Consider the following 18,041-nt stretch of genomic DNA (forward strand, 5'->3'; position numbering starts at 1 on the left):
GTGAATCTTTGAGTATGGACTCTAAAAAAAAAGACAATTCATTATTTAAAAAAAGACAATTGTTAATCTGTATCTTGTGGAAAGAGGACGTGTTGCTAGGCCGTCGCTCAGAATGTATTGTTACATTTAACTAAAATTGATATTTTAGTGATAAAACCGAATAAAGTATGTGTAAGAGTTGCCAAACATTTATGTAAACAAATTTTCTGGAAGTGAAGAATAGAAATATCTTGTTTTTGGAAAAAAGGAGGTGAACATTGTCGTCGCCGTCTATCAATCGACAGAATTTTAAGTGTACAAAGTTCACTAAAATACATGAAAAGAAATGCATTTCTATAGTTTTCATTCTATAAGTAACAACCTCTCATAATTTCTTAATTACAGTAACTGGATTACGTTCTTGTACAATAGTATGGTGCTGAACTCCACTGACCAATTTTGACGTAGCAGGACGTGTAGTTTGAACGAAGTTTCTGTGCTAAGCAATCTCCTTTTGTCACGAAAAGCAGATTGCTGTTTGATCTTATTTACTTACAACAGTGGTTCCTTATGTATGAAAAGCTACGAAAACTTGGGCTCAAAGCTATCCGCAATACGGCCAAGTAACTAACAGAGTCGTATTTTAAACCTTAAAGAAAAATAACTTCCTCCAAATTGTAATACGTCACTAACTGGCGCACAAGCTGATCATTCAAGGAAGCAGCAACCAAAATTCAGATAACAGTTACGACCTAAAGCAAAAATCTCAGTCTAAAATCAATCTCTCTCTCTCTCCACACACACATATAAATATTCATATTATTAAGATAAAAGTAATTTTATATTTGCCTCCAATTGAAGCGTGACTGTTTCTTTTATGAACTGTCAGGTTTAAAGCCCTGGGGTCCATGAAAGTCTGTAAATGTTATTCAGCTGCCAAACACAAAAAAGGGCTCAGTGCATGAATGTTGGAACTTACTGGAGCTCCGGAGAGGGGATGCTTGCATCTCATTGGAAGCAGCGTAATCGTTAATGGCAGTGCCCTCGGCTGTGGTGAGACTGTGGCAAAGGCCGCGGCGAAACTGGCGGCGCGCGTATTTGAAAGTGCGGCCGACCGGATAACGGCTGATACCGCACTAGCATTCATCACTTTCGAGCAGTTCCGAGTGTGATTTGCGTATTTTGTTGCAAGAAAAATGTTAAATTTTGATGATCTCCGTTGCACCAGTTTAGTAATAGTTCAATAGTAGATGTGGCAAACAATCTGAATAATGCCTACATTTGTGACGATGGAAGAATAAATACAAACCAAAACTTACTAAGCCTGGTAATTCCGTACCTCCATGACTTCCGATATTGATATAATCATTCCCTGAGTCAGTAAGTCAGCTGTTGAGACCAGAGAAGCCTCACAAGGTATGGGAAACACATAATGTTTTCATGACAAAATTAATATCATATCAATAAGGGACAGGACTGTTCAGTGACTTCCCAATCACTAAATGTTTCAAGTATCACTAGGAACGCAAGCCTTTCTCTGCCTTTTTGTGTTATTTAGTTTCATTTTATTCAAGTTACTCTGCTCCATAGCCTCACAAGTGTCTTCTGTTTCGTGTACCACAATCTATTACGCGGGGAAGACAACAAAGTCGTTTCAAAAGTACACACTGTATGCATTACAACTGAAAACAGGACGAAAATCAAGGCTAACAGAGGACCTGATGTAGATCCTCGTGGGACATCATGTTCCAACATCTTGACCTGATACAACGTCCTTCCACAGTCCCGCCATATATCCCGTAGCAAAGGTAAGTGTGGAAGAGCTTCGAATATACGTCGTGCCAGAACGGGTAACACACGGGTATTCTTCCCGTCACAATATCCAACCGAACAAAGGCGATATTGGTCGAAACAGTAGAAGCACACCAATTACTGCGTAGGAAATACATCGGCAGAACATTTATTCTGAAACACCTACAACACTTTGATGATGTACTGACAAGCAAAACCTGCGACCTTACATTGCGATGCTATAACCGCTGTTACTGAATACATAAATTAACACCACCACTTGTGGAGGCATTCTGCATGGGGGCTTAATTAAGTGAAATGCAAATAATTTTAATTTTTGTCGCTGTTTGTCCGGTTACGCAATCTCGTAACCGGTTGGCCCTGAATAATATTAGTACGCAATCTGACTGCACAGAATAACAACAAAGAATGAAAGGAAATTTCCGTTAACACAATTAATTAATCAAGTCCCTAGCAACTATAAAAGCTACGAAAAAACAAAGCACAAATGTAACTGTTCTGTGTGTGGAAGTGTGATTCAACGTACACATCTGCCACGGTTCTTCCTCAATACGACAAGATGCTTTAAACGCCGTTTGCAATGAAGTAATTAAAAAACCAGAAATACTATGATTGCACAAAGAAACCAGAATTACAGTCTAATACAAGAACACGAGCCAGATGCTTTGTTGACTGAACCTGTGACCAAGAGGCATTGTTATTTTGGACATCTAAAATAAAAAAATTTCTTTACCTTCATATATATTGATGAAAAATACACGTTGATCATTACAACATCACCAATCGAACAAGATATGGCGTCTTGCCCAACAGAACAACTGCACACAACATGCTCACAACTAGTACTCTATCGACGTCGTCTCAACAAGCACTGATCACGCCCACCTCAGAACTATAACTGCCCATAGCAACTTCTCAACAAGCACTGCCAGTGGAGGCGGCTGAATAATACTCTTTGGCGCAATCTCTGGCGCTGTGACTCAGTGCAGCCACCTTTCAATTTTTATCGTTAAATAAACACCAACAATCCATTCAAATAACGCGCCTTCGAGTGCGAACTTACCAGCCAGATACTACACCTACACAGAAATCTGGACTACTCTGAGAACTCAGTTACTGATAATGGCAATTTAGCAAGTCTTCTCGAGCAACGGCTATATGCCACGTGTTTGCGCACTGTGTCTAAATACGACCTCAATCGTACAAGAACTCCGTCGGTTGTGCCTATGCTGATACTAAAAACAAAGACAGTGAACTATTTCGTCTACCGAAAGAGGCGAAAATTTACGAAGCTGAACTCTTAACCATTGACCGAGAAAAGAAGTTACAGCATGGTCATAGCGGCTGACTACGCAATCATACTCAAACACTAGCTCTCTGCGATGAAAGCACTTCCTTTAATTGCAATGTACAAAGGGATGTGTTACCTTACTTACCACATAGCTGCTGCTGGATCGTAATTGTATCGAACTGGTAATGGGGTCTCATTGATGGGCATCAAAGACCATGCTGGGACTGTGAGGATTGAAAAAGCCGTCCATTTGAGTAAGGACGCAAGGACGACTGGAATACAAGAACGATTGTGCTCCCTGCCGCCGTTGGATAAGCAGCTGCAGCAGCAAGTCGTATAACCCTAGCTTACTTATTTGTTAGATAGTTTAATTAATTTCTTTGCATGTTTTTGGGTACTTGCATTGTTTAATTCATATATTTAGGGCGTATTATAGTATTGGTCAGTTGTAGCATCGCGCTTTAGTGTTTACTTCGTAGATTCTTATTTAAATTGCGTGTGAGTTTCGTATAGGAGGTGCAATTTCGAGCTTTAGTTACTGTAATCGTAAATTCAGCAGATTGTAGCGCAGTCGTTAGGCATTTGTACAGGTTAGTTGATACATTCTTTTCGTGTTCCGCTTGCGTTATCTAGGCACGGACCCTTGTTTCGGTAACTGTTGTTAAACATCGATTAGAATGGACAGGAACTGCGATTGCTGTGTTCGGATGAGGGCTGACTTGGCATCCCTTCGCTCACAGCTGCAATCGGCGCTGACTTCGGTCGCGCAGCTTGAGGCTGTTGCTAATGGGCACCACTGTGGGGAGCCGGACTCGGGTATCACGGGGATGTCAACCTCGTCCCGTCTGTCCCCAGATCGGTCTGCCGCTGTGGTTACCCCGGTTGCTGCCCGCAGTGGGGCTGAGCCCTCGCCTGTGGTTGATTGGGAGGTCGTTCCAAGGCGTGGAAGGCAGCGAAAGGCGTCCCCGGAGGCTGATCAGAAAGCCTCCCGGTGCGTCTGACAAACCGGTTTCAGGCACTGTCTCTGGATGAGCCAGATGCAGCTGCCTGTCCTGTTTCAGAGGATCATTCTCAGCCTTCAAGGTCCGGGCAATCGCAGAGGGTGGGCTTACTGGTAGTTGGGAGCTCCAATGTTAGGCGCGTCATGGGGCCCCTTAGGGATACGGCGGCTAAGGAGGGGAAGAAATCCAGTGTGCACTCCGTGTGCGTTCCGGGAGGAGTCATTCCTGATGTGGAAAGGGTCCTTCCATGCCATGAAGAGCACAGGGTGCAGCCAGCTGCAGGTGGTGGCACATGTCGGCACTAATGACGTGTGTCGCTTTGGATCTGAGGAAATTCTCTCTGGATTCCAGCGGCTATCTGATTTGGTGAAGGCTGCCGGTCTTACTTACGAGATGAAGGCAGAGCTCAACATCTGCAGCATCGTTGACAGAACCGACTGCGGACCTTTGGTGCAGAGCCGGGTGGAGGGTCTGAATCAGAGGCTCAGACGGTTTTGCGACCGTATTGGCTGCAGATTCCTTGACTTCCGCCATAGGGTGGTGGGGTTTCGGGTTCCGCTGAATAGGTCAGGAGTTCACTACACTCAGCTGGCGGCTACACGGGTAGCGGAGGCTGTGTGGCGTGGACTGGGCGGTTTTTTAGATTAGAAGGCCTCGGGAAAGTGCGGGATGGGCTGCAATGTCAAAGGGTGCTGGGCAATTACAGGACGTGCTTGGATCAAGGAACAGTCGGAATTATAGTTGTAAATTGTTGTAGTTGCGCTGGAAAAGTCCCTGAGCTTCAAGCGCTAATAGAAAGCACAGAAGCTGATATCGTTATAGGTACAGAAAGCTGGCTAAAGCCTGAAATAAGTTCTGCAGAAATTTTTACGAAGTCTCAGACGGTGTTCAGGAAAGATAGATTAGGCAGAATTGGTGGTGGAGTGTTTGTGTCTGTCAGTAGTGGTTTATCTTGTAGTGAAGTCGAAGTAGATACTCTGTGCGAATTGGTGTGGGTGGAGGTTATACTTAACAGCCGAATTAAGTTAATAATTGGCTCCTTCTACCGACCCCCAGACTCCGATGATACAGCTGCGGAACAGTTCAGAGGAAGTTTGAGTCTCGTAACAAATAAATACCCCACTCATACGGTTATAGTTGGTGGGGACTTCAACCCACCCTCGGTATGTTGGCAAAAATACTTGTTCAAAACCGGTGGTAGGCAGAAAACGTCTTCCGAGATTGTCCTAAATGCATTCTCCGAAAATTATTTCGAGCAGTTAGTCCAAGAACCCACGCGAATTGTAAATGGTTGCGAAAACACACTTGACCTCTTGGCCACAAACAATCCAGAGCTGATAGAGAGCATCATGACTGATACAGGGATTAGTGATCACAAGGTCATTGTAGCTAGGCTCAAAACCATTTCTTCCAAATCCATCAGAAACAAACGCAAAATAATTTTATTTAAAAAAGCGGATAAAGTGCCACTAGAAGCCTTCCTAAAAGACAATTTCCATTCCTTCCGAACTGACTATGCGAATGTAGACGAGATGTGGCTCAAATTCAAAGATATAGTAGCAACAGCAATTGAGAGATTCATACCTCCTAAATTGGTAAGAGATTGAACGGATCCCCCGTGGTACACAAAGAAGGTCCGAACGCTGTTGCAGAGGCAACGGAAAAAGCATGCGAAGTTCAGAAGAACGCGAAATCCCGAAGATGGGCTAAAATTTACAGACGTGCGAAATTTGGCACGTACTTCGATGCGAGATGCCTTTAATAGGTTCCACAACGAAACATTGTCTCGAAATTTGGTAGAAAATCCGAAGAAATTCTGGTCGTATGGAAAGTACACAAGCGGCAAGACGCAGTCAATACCTTCGCTGCGCAGTGCCGATGGTACTGTTATCGACGACTGTGCAGCTAAAGCGGAGTTATTGAACGCAGTTTTCCAAAATTCCTTCACCAGGGAAGACGAATGGAATATTCCAGAATTTGAAACACGAACATCTGCAAGCATGAGTTTCTTAGGAGTAGATACCTTAGGGGTTGCGAAGCAACTCAAATCGCTTGATACGGGCAAGTCTTCAGGTCCAGATTGAATACCGATTAGGTTCCTTTCAGATTACGCTGATACTATAGCTCCCTACTTAGCACTCATATACAACCGCTCGCTCAGCGATAGATCTGTACCTACAGATTGGAAAATTGCGCAGGTCGCACCAGTGTTCAAGAAGGGTAGTAGGAGTAATCCATTTAACTACAGACCTATATCATTGACGTCGGTTTGCAGTAGGGTTTTGGAGCATATACTGTATTCAAACATTATGAATCACCTCGAAGGGAACGATCTATTGACACGTAATCAGCATGGCTTCAGAAAACATCGCTCTTGTGCAACGCAGCTAGCTCTTTATTCGCACGAAGTAATGGCCGCTATCGACAGGGGATCTCAAGTTGATTCCGTATTTCTAGATTTCCGGAAAGCTTTTGACACCATTCCTCACAAGCGACTTCTAATCAAGCTGCGGGACTATGGGGTATCGTCTCAGTTGTGACACTGGATTCGTGATTTCCTGTCAGGAAGGTCGCAGTTCGTAGTAATAGACGGCAAATCATCGAGTAAAACTGAAGTGATATCAGGTGTTCCCCAGGGAAGCTTCCTGGGACCTCTACTGTTCCTGATCTATATAAATGACCTGGGTGACAATTTGAGCAGTTCTCTTAGACTGTTCGCAGATGATGCTGTAATTTACCGTCTAGTAAGGTCATCCGAAGACCAGTATCAGCTGCAAAGCGATTTAGAAAAGATTGCTGTATGGTGTGTCAGGTGGCAGTTGACGCTAAATAACGAAAAGTGTGAGATGATCCACATGAGTTCCAAAAGAAATCCGTTGGAATTCGATTACTCGATAAATAGTACAATTATCAAGACTGTCAATTCAACTAAGTACCTGGGTGTTAAAATTACGAACAACTTCAGTTGGAAGGACCACATAGATAATATTGTCGGGAAGGCGAGCCAAAGGTTGCGTTTCATTGGCAGGACAGTTAGCAGATGCAACAAGTCCACTAAAGAGACAGCTTATACTACAGTCGTTCGTCCTCTGTTTGAATATTGCTGCGCGGTGTGGGATCCTTACCAGGTGGGATTGACAGAGGACATCGAAAGTGTGCAAAAAAGGGCAGCTGGTTTTGTATTATCACGTAATAGGGGACAGAGTGTGGCAGATATGATTCGCGAGTTGGGATGAAGTCATTTAAGCAAAGATGTTTTCTGTCGCGGCGAGATCTATTTACGAAATTTCAGTCACCAATTTTCTCTTCCGAATGCGAAAATATTTTGTTGAGCCCAACCTACATAGGTAGGAATGATCATCAAAATAAAATAAGAGAAATCAGAGCTCGAACAGAAAAGTTTAGGTGTTCGTTTTTCCCGCTCGCTGTTCGGGAGTGGAATAGTAGAGAGATAGTATGATTGTGGTTCGATGAACCCTCTGCCAAGCACTTAAATGTGAATTGCAGAGTAGTCATGTAGATGTAGATACATTCCTGCAGAAGATCTCATTGCTGTAGTTAGAGACTTCACCAGAAGTATCTGGAAGGATTCGTGGGAGACTGAAAATCTAAACATGGACTCCGCGTACAGGCGACTCTATCAGCATTAAGCGAAGTCTTATTAGTGTACTGAAAAGGGGGCTGTGAACTGTAGCTTACCTGGTACAGCGGCCGCGAGGAAATTTGTGAGGATCATAGCCAGGTTGAATTTGAACCATTGTTGCCACCGACATCATCATTATAGGCTTCAGTTCATACTATCGCCGTACTGCGCCTATGGGGAGCTCCAGGACGTTAATCACATCTCTTTCGCTGCCCTCGATACAGAAAAAGAGCCCAATTGGATGATTACGGAGCTGTTCTGCATGCATCCACGGCCTCCTTCTCATGTGTTAATCCTCTTATTCATGAAGAATTTAAGTATTAATTAATTATTAGTGACATTTGTTTGTAAAGTAAATCGTAACTGCTACGTTTAGGGTTGTGTGTGTGTGTGTGTGTGTGTGTGTGTGTGTGTGTGTGCGTGTGTGTGTGTATTTGATTGTGAGTATGCACGTGTGTGCATGTGTGTGTGTGTGTGTGTGTGTGTGTGTGTGTGTGTGTGTGTATGTATGTGTGTGTGTGAGAGAGAGAGGGAGAGAGAGAGAGAGAGAGAGAGAGAGAGAGAGAGAGAGAGAGAGAGAGAGAGAGAGCTGCTTACTGAAAGGTGCTCCTTCGCTCGGATTGAAATATATATGCTCTTTGGTATGGTCTGAAATCTGAACGTCAGAATTATTCTAAGACGTCTTATGTTATTTTTTTTTTTCACCAAGTAAATGAAGTTTCTTCCTTTCTTTGCATAAACGCAAGAAAGAGTACATTCGCCTATTTTATTAAATAATCCTTTTGCCATGGATTTTCTCCAAATGCATTGCTTTCTACTGTCATTTAGCTCATTTTAACTGCTACCATTGAATTCTGCCTCCAGAAACAATTCTGCACATTCTGAAACTGTATACTTTTTTCCTTATACTTGGCGATTATCAACTGACATTCAGTTGCATTAACCAGAACTAGCAATTTTTAAATTACCCTATAGACTTGTACTTCCTCTGGATCTCGTCTTTTACTTATTTGTGTGTAGAGTGGAACAGTGCATGACACTTTAAGTAAGTTTTGGATAGTACAAAAGGGGAAGCATTTAAAATTGCGATAATTAGTGGCTGTTCACTACTGCTCATGAAACATTCCGTATGGTTATCAGGTTCCGCGCGTTTATAGAGCAGCAAGTATTTATAATAACGGGACCAAAATACAAACACTTGCACACTCCATCAAGCATGTCAATGAATACTAATAAGCAAGCGATAAGGTAAATCTTTCAAGCGTTGCATAAGAAATCAGCCGTAGTTGATTACCATCGTTTAACTGTAATGGGGGCAACACAGTTGTGACTTAGAAACGTGTTTCTGTTGATCGGCTTGAAGGCTGGTGTGACTGTTTATTCCTACATATCGTCAATGATAATAGTTGGATACATACCTTCTGCTTGATAGAATGAGAGGACTAAGTTTAACTTCTCAGTGAGATCAAGTTCACGACAAATTATTTTTGCAAGGATAAAAAAGAAAACTGGTCATGGCTTTATTTGAAGGAACCATCCAGGCATTAGTGTGAGGTTACCCGCGAAAACTAAATCGAAATAGCTTGGTCATATTTTGAGTTCACTGTCTTAATAACTTTACCGTACCGATCAGGTATGCTGGAACACATTTTTCAGAAGAAATGACATTTTGTCGAGGAAATAATGTGTTGAGTTTTAAAGTTTTTACTGTACAATTAAAATTTCCCTTGACGCCATAAAAATGTTTAATAATGTTATCCGGTATACGCTTTAAAGAGAATATTGTGCCAATAATAAAGTTGCACTTCACTCGGAGTAGGGGCAGAACTTCGGCATTATTGAATAACATCTCCAACTTTTACACACAGTAAATGAGAGTAGACATCTCGACGTCCTAGAAGAACTTGAAATTTGCACAGGGAAAAGAAGAAAGCTGGATAAAATCCTCGATGCATTAAAGAATATTTCATTGCCGCATTCTTTAATGCGTACTAGCGACTTGCCGCTTGTACGCATTGATGGCACTAACTATCTATGGCTGTTCGACTTCTCTGGCGTACTGGTGACAAATTACACACACAAGTCTTCGTCGTGAATCAGTCTCTCTATTAGTGCAAACCTTGTCGAAATCTCTATAGTAGTTGCTGAGATTGGCCTTTACTCAGAGACAGAAAAACACAATGGGAGACTTTTACGTATAGCTTAACTTCAAAAAGAAAGTTAAACATTATTACGCCAGGCCGAGTACCTTTTATTGAATCCTCTCCCCATTTCTCTGCGACCTGTATCAGAATATATTGTCAGGCATTCAAATCCTCGATGATAGAACCGCTCTTTGGTCACGTAGTTATTTGAAAATTGCTGTGTGGACATCCTCATCGTTGGAAATCTGCTTTTCCGCTAGATGTTCTTGCTCAGTCGCCTGAACATTATCAGCTGTGGTCGTTGTTGCCTTCTTTCCCAATCAGAACTACAAATGTCTATACAGCCTTGGTCAAATTGTTCTTTTCAATTCGCTGTGGCTGGCCGTGACATTTCATTTGTTTCGTATTGTGAAATGTAGATGTTTTGTCCACAATAATTGTCCTGTTCAAGTTATGAAACGTTCCCTTAGAAAAATTATTACAAGACTGTGCTTAAACTGAAACACAATATTTTTTAGCGCAACGCAATCTGACTTTCAAAAATCCCACGAAAGAATGGCCCTGACTAACAATAACCTATACGTTTCACAAATCACTTACCTCACAAAAATCTTCGTTACTCAAGCTACTGCAATACAGCGAGCGCCACTACTGCCAGCTAAATAAAAAATTCAAACTACTGAAGGCACTAACTACTGATAGGCATAGTTAGCAAATGAAAGATTTTAATAGAGAACAAACAATGTATTTACCTCACTAGTCATAATATATATAGCAGTTCATGACACCAATTCTTACCAATTTCAAAACTCCTCCATCTCTCTCCCCACGTCCACCACTGCTGGCGGCTCACCTCCAACTGCGCAACGCTACGCACTGTTAGCATCCAGCTGCCGCTGCCCAACACTACAATGGCAGACAACAATGCAAACCTGCCACAGACTGCACACGGCACAGCCAGTGATTTTCATACAGAGCGCTACGTGGCGGCGGCGTTACCAATAAAAAATCCTAAACAGCCTACTTACAAAGTGTTACGTGACAGTTTACGCGTATGCTCAAACTATCGCGCAGTTATTTGATAATGTATTATGGACATCTCAAAAGTCAGCATAGTCGATTCTTTGGAGCTGCATGAAACCTGCACACAATGTTCACTACAACCAATGGTTTCACGGTTAATTACTTCGTATTATCCTTTCCTTTTATTAAGGTGAGGGAGACCTGTTATTTTCTGCAGCCGTGGGAATTTTCTTTACCTGGCTCACGACAGGGAAGTAAAGAGGAACAGAGTCTCATAAACGTGTTCGGTGGTGGAAGCAGCCCGCGAGCAGGCAAAAGATAGGGATTGTGTCCCATCTCTGCACAGCACTCACATAAGAAGAGGGCCAGCGTGTCGTAAAAAATACATTGAGCCAGGCGGTAGCAAAAATCCCTTTTGCAGAGATAAGATTCAGAAATATGTAGGTTGCAGTAGTTATACGGAGATGAAGAGACATGAACAGGATAGAGTAGCATGGAGAGATGCATCAAAGCAGTCTTTGGACTGAAGGCCATGAAAACAACAACAAGATCATAAATGCAGGTGAAGTGTTGTAGGGTCGGCAATTGTCTGCTGCGATGCCACAAACCAAGGTTTATTCTATCCGAGTAAGAGGTCTGTGACTGGCTAACAGTAATTATTCCGGTGGAAGCCTGTTTTGCCACACATATCTATGTGAAAGCGTTTTGTTGGCTATGGTTGAAAACCTGTCATGTAGTGGGAGCGATTTTCTGCCTTCCTCCCTAACCACATGATTCATGATTAACCATTACAAAATCCGTGAGAGTATGAATGTGTTACACTTCTTTTAAAATTGTTATTCATTAGAACTCGCAAGGTCTGCTGCAACTGGCGGCGAGTTTCCTGTGCTGCCACCTCCAGCTAAGGTTTAACGAGTGAAGTCAGAGGGACACTTGCTTCAGGGGCGCCGTCGAGCACACACTTGCTGCCAGGAGCTCGAGGAAAGTACTTGGTTCAAATGGTTCAAATGGCTCTGAGCACTATGGGACTTAACATCTGTGGTCATCAGTCCCCTAGAACTTAGAACTACTTAAACCTAACTAACCTAAGGGCACCACACACATCCATGTCCGAGGCAGGATTCGAACCTGCCACCGTAGTGATCACGCGGCTCCAGACTGAAGCGCCTAGAACCGCACGGCCACAACGGCCGGCAGTACTTGCTTCAGGGGGATCGACGGGTCGTTGCAGAAAACGACAGAAAGTGATGTCTCTGATTGGAGCAGAGTACAAAGGCCCAGCAGAACTCAGAATTCGCAACTATCACTGCCACTGTATTTGGCACACGCGCCGTTTGACAGCAGTAAGCATGAGATGGCGATGCAACCAACGAGTCGAGATGGACGTGAAGCTAGTTAATTTACGTTAGGATTTAACTGCAGAGTTTTAATGATGCAGCCAGGTAGTTGCTATCATCACGCCCTTTGGCAAATCTATTGGCAATCGTTCTTTCTTTTCCAGGTTTCTTTCTTGAAATCACTGTTTTCACAGCCACTGACCATATCTGTGATGTAGTATCAGATTAAGCTTTCATCTATCCACTGACCTGTGCCAAGGCCACTGTTCATAATTACAATGCTTTATCCGCTTGTCGATTGCTTATGTGGATGATTAAATGGGTAGAACACATTTTTGATGTCCTGTGGTAATGAACAACAAATTTTCATAGCGACCACCAGCTTGCTTTTGTAGTTAAATGAGGATCTTCATTAACATATCTGTGGATATTGCGATACCTGTGATTTTCGATCAATACGGCGTTATCTGTTGACGCTCTTAAATGAGCATGATGTTATGGGGAACCCCTGTAGATCATTAAGTGTCGGAGTTAGATCATCTTATGGGTATCCTAAACACCTGAACCTACACCTCATACCACGTACTTCAAATACGGAGTACGATTCAATCTGTCACGCTATTTCACTCCAATACTGTGACGCACTAGGCATACACACAATAGGAGAACCAAATCTACAGGGAACATGAAACATGTACTCCCTTCTGACAATATTTCAGCCTTGTAGTGCAGTGGGCTTAGTGTGGCATGACACTTGTTACTTATTTTCTGAAATCCCTAGCAATCCACCTCAGTTTCGTGCGGGCAGAAAAATATATCAGTACCGGACGACGTGTCGTCCGTAGCAGTAATAAATAATGCACACAAATCTTCCTCGTGAATTAGTCTCTCCATTACAAAAAGCCCTACGCCAGTTCGTGAGATTATCCTTCACATTCAGACAAAAAAATGCACTTTAATTTAATATGTAGTGATATAGGTAGGCACAGATACCGATCAAGCTTCACTGCTCTGCATTTGCGGCGGATGTTTACTGCTTCTCCCGCCAGTTAATGCGTCCACTGTAGCTGACCAGCTCCTAGTTCTCATCATTGATTCATTGCTTTGAGATGTCACACGATTCATCAATTAAATGTAGAACAGATAGCAAAGAATAGATAGAAAACATGCGGATAAAGAATAAGGGGCAACACAGAGAAACGTGGCTTCAGAAAACATCGCTCTTGTGCAACGCAGCTAGCTCTTTATTCGCACGAAGTAATGGCCGCTATCGACAGGGGATCTCAAGTTGATTCCGTATTTCTAGATTTCCGGAAAGCTTTTGACACCGTTCCTCACAAGCGACTTCTAATCAAGCTGCGGAGCTATGGGGTATCGTCTCAGTTGTGCGACTGGATTCGTGTTTTCCTGTCAGGAAGGTCGCAGTTCGTAGTAATAGACGGCAAATCATCGAGTAAAACTGAAGTGATATCAGGTGTTCCCCAGGGAAGCGTCCTGGGACCTCTACTGTTCCTGATCTACACTCCTGGAAATTGAAATAAGAACACCGTGAATTCATTGTCCCAGGAAGGGGAAACTTTATTGACACATTCCTGGGGTCCGATACATCACATGATCACACTGACAGAACCACAGGCACATAGACACAGGCAACAGAGCATGCACAATGTCGGCACTAGTACAGTGTATATCCACCTTTCGCAGCAATGCAGGCTGCTATTCTCCCATGGAGACGATCGTAGAGATGCTGGATGTAGTCCTGTGGAACGGCTTGCCATGCCATTTCCACCTGGCGTCTCAGTTGGACCAGCGTTCGTGCTGGACGTGCAGACCGCGTGAGACGACGCTTCATCCAGTCCCAAACATGTTCAACGGGAGACAGATCCGGAGATCTTGCTGGCCAGGGTAGTTGACTTACACCTTCTAGAGCACGTTGGATGGCACGGGGTACATGCGGACGTGCATTGTCTTGTTGGAACAGCAAGTTCCCTTGCCAGTCTAGGAATGGTAGAACGATGGGTTCGACGACGGTTTGGATGTACCGTGCACTATTCAGTGTCCCCTCGACGATCACCAGAGGTGTACGGCCAGTGTAGGAGATCGCTCCCCACACCATGATGCTGGGTGTTGGCCCTGTGTGCCTCGGTTCTATGCAGTCCTGATTGTGGCGCTCACCTGCACGGCGCCAAACACGCATACGACCATCATTGGCACCAAGGCAGAAGCGACTCTCATCGCTGAAGATGACACGTCTCCATTCGTCCCTCCATTCACGCCTGTCGCGACACCACTGGAGGCGGGCTGCACGATGTTGGGGCGCGAGCTGAAGACGGCCTAACGGTGTGCGGGACCGTAGCCCAGCTTCATGGAGACGGTTGCGAATGGTCCTCGCCGATACCCCAGGAGCAACAGTGTCCCTAATTTGCTGGGAAGTGGCGATGCGGTCCCCTACGGCACTGCGTAGGATCCTACGGTCTTGGCGTGCATCCGTGCGTCGCTGCGGTCCGGTCCCAGGTCGATGGGCACGTGCACCTTCCGCCGACCACTGGCGACAACATCGATGTACTGTGGAGACCTCACGCCCCACGTGTTGAGCAATTCGGCGGTACGTCCACCTGGCCTCCTGCATGCCCACTATACGCCCTCGCTCAAAGTCCGTCAACTGCACATACGGTTCACGTCCACGCTGTCGCGGCATGCTACCAGTGTTAAAGACTGCGATGGAGCTCCGTATGCCACGGCAAACTGGCTGACACTGACGGCGGCGGTGCACAAATGCTGCGCAGCTAGCGCCATTCGACTGCCAACACCGCGGTTCCTGGTGTGTCCGCTGTGCCGTGCGTGTGATCATTGCTTGTACAGCCCTCTCGCAGTGTCCGGAGCAAGTATGGTGGGTCTGACACACCGGTGTCAGTGTGTTCTTTTTTCCATTTCCAGGAGTGTATATAAATGACCTGGGTGACAATTTGAGCAGTTCTCTTAGACTGTTCGCAGATGATGCTGTAATTTACCGTCTAGTAAGGTCATCCGAAGACCAGTATCAGCTGCAAAGCGATTTAGAAAAGATTGCTGTATGGTGTGTCAGGTGGCAGTTGACGCTAAATAACGAAAAGTGTGAGATGATCCACATGAGTTCGAAAAGAAATCCGTTGGAATTCGATTACTCGATAAATAGTACAATTATCAAGACTGTCAATTCAACTAAGTACCTGGGTGTTAAAATTACGAACAACTTCAGTTGGAAGGACCACATAGATAATATTGTCGGGAAGGCGAGCCAAAGGTTGCGTTTCATTGGCAGGACACTTAGAAGATGCAACAAGTCCACTAAAGAGACAGCTTACACTACACTCGTTCGTCCTCTGTTAGAATATTGCTGCGCGGTGTGGGATCCTTACCAGGTGGGATTGACGGAGGACATCGAGAGGGTGCAAAGAAGAGCAGCTCGTTTTGTATTATCGCGTTATAGGGGAGAGAGTGTGGCAGATATGATACACGAGTTGGGATGGAAGTCATTACAGCATAGACGTTTTTCGTCGCGGCGAGAGCTTTTTACGAAATTTCAGTCACCAACTTTCTCTTCCGAATGCGAAAATATTTTGTTGAGCCCAACCTACATAGGTAGGAATGATCATCAAAATAAAATAAGAGAAATCAGAGCTCGAACAGAGAGGTTTAGGTGTTCGTTTTTCCCGCTTGCTGTTCGGGAGTGGAATAGTAGAGAGATAGTATGATTGTGGTTCGATGAACCCTCTGCCAAGCACTTAAATGTGAATTGCAGAGTAGTCATGCAGATGTAGATGTAGATGTAGAAGAAAAACGGCAAGAGAAACAAAAATGCACAGCATCTGTTTCTACGTCTTCTGCCGTCTTTGTTTCTTCATCATCAGAAGAGTCATATAGGGTATTTTCAAGTTCAGACGAAATTGAAATTGGTAATGCTAAGTGTTTAGAACGTACTTCTGAGAAGAGTTAATCGGAAAATCCTGCAAGGCGATTCACCAAGCATTTTATTAGTGAAAAATCAGCAGCTGCCTTGGATAAATGCCAACTGACTGTAAGTGATTCTGAACATATTCTTCAAGCGACAGCGGAGACATTTAGTCACTATACGGAAGAGCTCTGTGTTAATAAATACACTGAAGAGCCAAATAAACTAGTACAACTGACTAATATCGTGTAAGGCCCCCGTGAGCACGCAGAAGTGCCGCAACACAGCGTGGCATGGACTCAACTAATGTCTGAAGTAGTGCTGGAGGCAACTAATACCATGAATCCTGCAGGGCTGCCCATAAATCCGTAAGAGTAAGAGGGGGTAGAGTTCTCTTCTGAACAGCACGTGGCAAGACATCCCATATGTGCTCCATAATGTTCATGCCTGAAGCGTTTGGTGGCCACGAGTGTTCCTGGTGCCACTATATAGCAATTCTAGAAGTTTGGGTGTCGCATTATCCTGCTGGAATTGCCCAAGTCCGTCGGAATACACAGTACTCGTGAATTGATACAGGTGATCAAACAGGATGCTGCCAGAGTCGTATGTAGACGTATCAGGGGTTCCATGTCACTCCAACTTCACACGCCCCACACCATTACAGTTACCTGCTGGCATGCAGGGTCCATGGATTCATAAGCTTGTTTCCATACCCGTACACGCCCATCCGCTCGATACAATTTGAAATGAAACTCGTCCGACAGACATGTTTTGTCATCAACAGTCCAAAGTAGGTGTTGGTGGGCCCAGGCGAGGCGTAAAGCTATGTGTCTTGCAGTCAACAAGGGTACACGAGCCATATCGACGATGTTTCGTTCAATGATTCGCACGCTGACACTTGTTGATGACCCAGCACTGAAATCTGCAGCAATTTTTCGGATGGGTTGCACTTGCTTCACGTTGAACGATTCTCTTCAGTCGTCGTTGCTCCCGTTCTTGCAGGATCTTTTTCGGCTGCAGCGATGTCGGAGATCTGACGTTTTACCGGAGTCCCGATATTCACGGTATACTCGGGAAACGGTCGTACGGGAAAATCCCTGCTACATTCCTAGAAGATACTGTTACCATCGCTCGTGCACCGACTATACCTCCACTTTCAGACTCGCTTAAATCTTGATAACTTGCCCTTGTAGCAGTATTAACCGACCTAACAACTGCGCAAGAAACTTCCAGTCTTATATAGGCGTTGCGGACCGGAGCGCTGTATTCTGTCTGTTGACATATCTGTGTATTTGAATACGCATGCCTATACCAGTTTCTTTAGCGCTTCAGTGTATTTTCTTCACAGAAAAAGGGAGGGGCTTGGTCTGAAACAATGAAATCGACATTCAAGAACGATATCTCATTAGTTCCTACTGTCCATTGGGAAAGTAAAATATTTTTAGCATTAAATGTCAAGCACTCCGTCTTCAGGCCACAAGTGGCCCATCGGGACCATCTGATCGCCGTGTCATCCTCAGCTGAGGATGCGGATATGAGGCGCGTGTAGTCAACACACCGCTCTCCCAGTCGTTACGTTTTTTTGACTGAGGCCGCTACTATTCGGTCGAGTAGCTCCGCAATTGGCATCACGAGGCTGAGTGCACCGCGAAAGATGGCAACAGCGCATGACGGGCCGGATGGTAATCCATCCAAGTGCCGTCCACATCCGACAGCGCTCAACTTAGTTGATCTGACGGGAACCGGTGTATCCACTGCTGCAAGACAATTGCCATTAAATGTCAAGGATACAAAAAAAGAAAGACTTCCAATCGTTGTTTCATTTGGGGACAGTGAACAGCTCATTGGCGGTCCAGAATTAGAGAATGGTTCTGGATAAG

The sequence above is a fragment of the Schistocerca gregaria genome, chromosome 3 (assembly GCF_023897955.1).
Source record: "Schistocerca gregaria isolate iqSchGreg1 chromosome 3, iqSchGreg1.2, whole genome shotgun sequence".
Lineage (NCBI taxonomy): Eukaryota > Metazoa > Arthropoda > Insecta > Orthoptera > Acrididae > Schistocerca > Schistocerca gregaria.